General features: G+C 41.5%; 1 protein-coding gene across 2 annotated transcripts in view; it reads left to right on the top strand.

Moving 5' to 3' along the window:
- The window catches only part of LOC113819546 (uncharacterized), a 196,917-nt gene that overhangs the window by 151,797 nt on the left and 40,120 nt on the right, over positions 1-5,000 (top strand). The window lies entirely within an intron of this gene.

Here is a 5,000-nt window from a genome sequence, read left to right as displayed (position 1 = left end):
CCTGTCTTAAACCCCCTCCTCCCCTCCCCTCCTCCCCCCACCCCCTGCAAACAGCGAGGGCCGCTCACACCGCCCTAAGGAAGATCTCACGGATAAGGCGCCGCTGAACCCCTCCAGCCCCCCCCCCCCCCCACCGGCTCCCCCTTCTCGGTGGCCACACAGGAAGAAACAAACGCCCGAAGAAGAGATTGGTCCCGGAAGCTCCTTAAAGAGAAAGAGAAGAGAGGGAGGAAGGGAGAATATGAGAGAGGGAAGGAGGGAAGGAGAATTTTGAGAGAAGAGAGGAAGGAGGGGAGAATAAGAGAGAGGGAAGGAGGGAAGGGGAATAAGAGAGAAGAGAGGGGGCAGGGGAGAAAAAGAGAGAGGGAAGGAGGGAAGGAGAATAAGAGAGAAGAGAGGGAGGAAGGGAGAATAAGAGAGAGGGAAGGAGGGAAGGAGAATAAGAGAGAGGGAGGGCATGGGAATTAAACAGATCTATAGAGAGAAAGAGAGAGAGAGAGAGAGAGGATAGGTAAGAAAGAGGGAGGAAGGTAGAATAAGAGAGAGGGAAGGAGGGAAGGAAAGAGAGAGAGAGAGGAATGGGAGATAAACAAATCGATAGAGAGAAAGAGAAAGAGAGGACAGGTAAGAAAGAGGGAGGGAGGGATAATAAGAGATAGAGATAGATAGATAGAGAGAAAGAGAAAGAGAGAGAGAAGGGCTATGGAGCAGAGAGCGAAGAATAGACTGGTAGCACCTCCTCCTTCGCCAGATAGATGACATGACTCATACATCACTTCAGGCCAGACACACCTGAGTAATTTACTTGGACAGTGTGCCTTTTTAGCTACATACTCTCGCTCTCTCTCTCTCTATCTATCTATTTATCTATTTCTCTCTCTCACTCTCTCCCTCCCTGCCTCCCTCTCTCTCTATCTCTCTCTCTCTCCCTCTCTCTCTCTCTCTCTCTCTCTCTCTCTCTCTCTATCTATCTATCTATCTATCTATTTATCTATTTCTCTCTCTCACTCTCTCCCTCCCTGCCTCCCTCTCTCTCTATCTATCTATCTATCTATTTATTTATTTATCTCTCTCTCTCTCTCTCTCTCTCTATTTATATATCTCTCTCTCTATCTATCTATCTATCTATTTATTTCTCTCTCTCTCTCTCTCTCTCTCTCTCTCTCTCTCTCTCTCTCTCTCTCTCTCTCTCTCCTCTGCCCTCCCTCTCTCTCTCTCTCTCTTCCTCTCTTTCTCTCTTCCTCTCTCGTCTCTCTCTCTCTCTCTCTCTCTCTCTCTCTCTCTTCCCTCCCTCTCTCTGTCTATCTATCTGTCTATCTATTTATCTGTCTATCTCTATCTCTGTATCTCGTCTCTCCCTCTCTCTCAGGGAAAAAGAGAGAGAGAGAGAGAGATGGGAGAGAGAGAGAGAGAGAGAGAGAGAGAGAGAGAGAGAGAGAGAGAGAGAGAGAGAGAGAGAGAGAGAGAGAGAGAGAGAGAGGGATTGGGGGGAGTATGAGAGAGGCAGAGAGAGAGAGAGGGAGAGAGAGACAGAGAGACAGACAGACAGATAGTCAGATGGACACACAGACACACTTACATACAGTGAGAGGTAATAGAAAAAGTTAAGGGGGGGGTAAGAGACAGAGACAGATTGATCGAGAATTACATACTTTATATCATCTCACTCTGATCTGACATAATTTTTCCCAAACTCTTTCCTTCCTCTCATTTTTCATCTATAAATCCAGGCAAATCCATCTTCTGGTCTCTCTCTCTCTCCTCCTCTTCTTCATGACCTTCTTATTCTTCATCATCTTATTCTTCATCATCTTCTTCTTCTTCATCTTCTTCTTCTTCTTCTTCTGCCTCTCTCTCTCTCCTACTCTTTCTCGCTCCCTCCATTTCCTGAATAACTGCTCCTTCTCTCTCGCCCTCCTCTCTTGGCGCCCAGTAGCTGATCGCCCCCCCCCCTAACCCTCTAACCTCTGCCCTCCCCCTACTTCTGCTCTCCTCCTCCCTCCCTCCCTCCCTTTCTCCCTCTGTTCCCACCATCCCTCTCCTCCCCTCCCTCTCCCCTCAGGCGGGTCTTGTCCGCGGTCAGTTTTTTAGACTCTAACAGATTGATGCCTGTGTGATTACGATGGGTAAAATATATTTAAGTTACCCTTATAAACAAGTCGCTCACCTTCCGTTCTCTGTGGTTGGTTTGTGCTTGTTAGGTCAAGGTGTAGATACTGATGAATGCGAAAGATAGGAAAGAAAAAAAATGAAATATTGGAAAGAAAATAGGCTAGAATGTAAGAGAAACCAAAACAAAATGTAAAATGAACAAAAAATATAGATAAAAAGAAAAGATAAATGTAAAAATTGAAAAAAAGAAATGATTAGGTAGGATGAATAATACAGAAAAAATGATAAAGTGAACAGAATAAACTGAAAGAAAACAAAGACATCTAGACGATAAACCCAAAAGAAGAAAAAAAAAAATACATAAACAGCAAAAAAAAGTCAAAGTACTTGCCGAAATTAATATGCAAATAGTCAAAAGCAGTCTTGCAGGCTGATTAACCCACAACAATAGATTCTACACTATGCAAATCACGTCGCGATGGCCGGCCTTTACAAAACGCTTCCGTGGACTTGAACCCCTTGCTGCTTCATCCACTTTCAGGAAGTTGTTGAGGATAAAAATAAGGCATTAGTGAGAAATTGGATGACGAGTGGGAACTGAAGAAGGAGGAGAAGGAGGAGGAGATGGTAGAGGTTAGAGAGGAAGAGGAGGAATTGGATGACGAGTGGGAACTGTAGAAGGAGGAGAAGATGGTGGAGGATAGAGAGGAAGAGGAGGAATTGGATGACGAGTGGGAACTGAAGAAGGAGGAGAAGGAGATGGTGGAGGTTAGAGGGGAAGAGGAGGCGGTGTGAGAGGAAGAGGTGGAAGTGGAGGAGATGGTGGAGGTTAGAGAGGAAGAGGAGGAGGAATGGGAGGAGGAGAAGGAGGAGGAGGTGGAAACGGAAAGGAGGACGAGAAGCAGGAGGAGGTGGTGAAGGAAGAGGAGATGAAAGAGGACGAGGAGGAGGAGGGGTTCTGGATGAGGAAGAGAGAAAGAAGAGGAACGGAAGAATGAGAGTGAGGAGTAGAGAGAGAACGACATTAAGAGAAAGAGAGAGAGAGAGAGAGAGAGAGAGAGAGAGAGAGAGAGAGAGAGAGAGAGAGAGAGAGAGAGAGAACACTTCCTCCCCCTTTCCACTCCCCATCCCCGAAACAACATTGTACCCAAGATCACTTTTTTTCCACTAAACCTCCGTGAATTCGACCTTACGTGTCCCTCCACTCGGCGACACTCATTCAACCCCGGTCGATCGAGGTCAGAAACGACAACTGATGACCCAAGGCGAGCAGCATTCTCGTGCCCTTTATCAAACAGACAAAAGCGAATCGTGGTGCGTACTCTGCCGCGCAAGAATAAAGCATGAATGAAAAAGTAAGAAAATATTATCAAAGACGAGGAAGAAAACCAGGATAAAGATCTGTTGCGAAGATGAGGTGAGAGAGCAGGGACGAATGACGTGTTAGGGGGATTGAGAGAAAGAGAGAGTAAGAGAGAAAGAGAGAAAGAGAGAGAGAGAGAGAGAGAAAAAAAAAGAGAGAAAGAGAGAGTAAGAGGGAGAGAGAGAGAGAGAGAGAGAGAGAGAGAGAGAGAGAGAGAGAGAGAGAGAGAGAGAGAGAGAGAGAGAGAGATGTATGTGAGAAAGAGAGAGAGACAGAGAGAGAGAGAGATGTGTGTGAGAAAGAGAGAGAGCGAGAGAGAGAGAGAGAGATGTGTGTGAGAAAGAGAGAGAGAGAGAGAGAGAGAGGTGAGAAAGAGAGAGAGAGAACTAAGAGAGAGAGAATTAAGAGAAATAAATAAAAAAGAGACTAGGAGAGAGAGAGTTTAAAAAAAGACAAAAAAAAAGAGTGAGTGAGAGATAGATAGATGGAGTCAGAAAGAGACAGAGAGGGAGCGTTACAAAAAAGTAAAAAAAGAAAAGAAAAGAAAAAATGGAAATGCAGAGATCTAGTGATAACAGGAAACATCATACGAGCAAATGAAAGAGATATCATTACCACTTCTGCTACTATCATCACCAGTATCATCATTAATTACCGTCATTATAAAAACGATTATGAACCCAAGAGGACTTAAGTAAAAGTTTGTGATTAAGTATGAAATTTTTAAAAAATGTGTTTAGTCACTATTCTCTGTGTGGCTCTTTGTCTTAGTTTCATTATTTTATTTTTGTTATTATTATTTATTTTATTTTTATAGTTATTATTTATCTATTTTTTATTTATTGGTTTATTTATTCATTTTTTGAGCCGTCACTTTTTTCTTTTCTATTAAATACTCTTAATGAACCAGTGACATTTTTTTTCAAAGTATTTTTTAAAACATCTTCAGGGACCTCCCCTCCCCCCCCCTCCTCTTATAATTCATCCCTATTTCTCCTGATTATATTGAAAGAAATGAGAAATATTTTTATCATTATTACCATTACCATTATCAAAATCATCAATAATATAACCATCAGTATTGCTATTATTATTGCAGGCTTTAATATTATCATTAATATTATTATCATTATTACTATTATTATTATTATTATTATTATTATTATTATTATTATTATTATTATTATTATTATTATTATTATTATTATTATTATTATTATTATCATTATTATTATTATTATCATTATTATTGCTATAACCATTATCATTACCATAATACCATAATCATTATCATAATGCCATAATCATTTTCATTACCATTATCATTATCACAACTTCCATCATCCTTATTATTCATGAATGTCTAAAAAGAAAGAAAAAAAAAGGAAGTGAGAAGTGCATTATTGCAATGAGACCAAATACCGGGAATTTTGCAAGAACTCCAGCACATTTTGCAAAGAATGATTTACAGATAGCATTCCTCTGCCTGCAACATCCAGAGTCATCTTTTGTAATGACTTGAATT

The sequence above is a fragment of the Penaeus vannamei genome, chromosome 24 (genome assembly GCF_042767895.1).
Source record: "Penaeus vannamei isolate JL-2024 chromosome 24, ASM4276789v1, whole genome shotgun sequence".
NCBI classification, from domain to species: Eukaryota; Metazoa; Arthropoda; class Malacostraca; order Decapoda; family Penaeidae; genus Penaeus; species Penaeus vannamei.
Note: the sequence above shows the minus strand (reverse complement) of the source record. Positions and strands in the feature narration are given on the sequence as shown.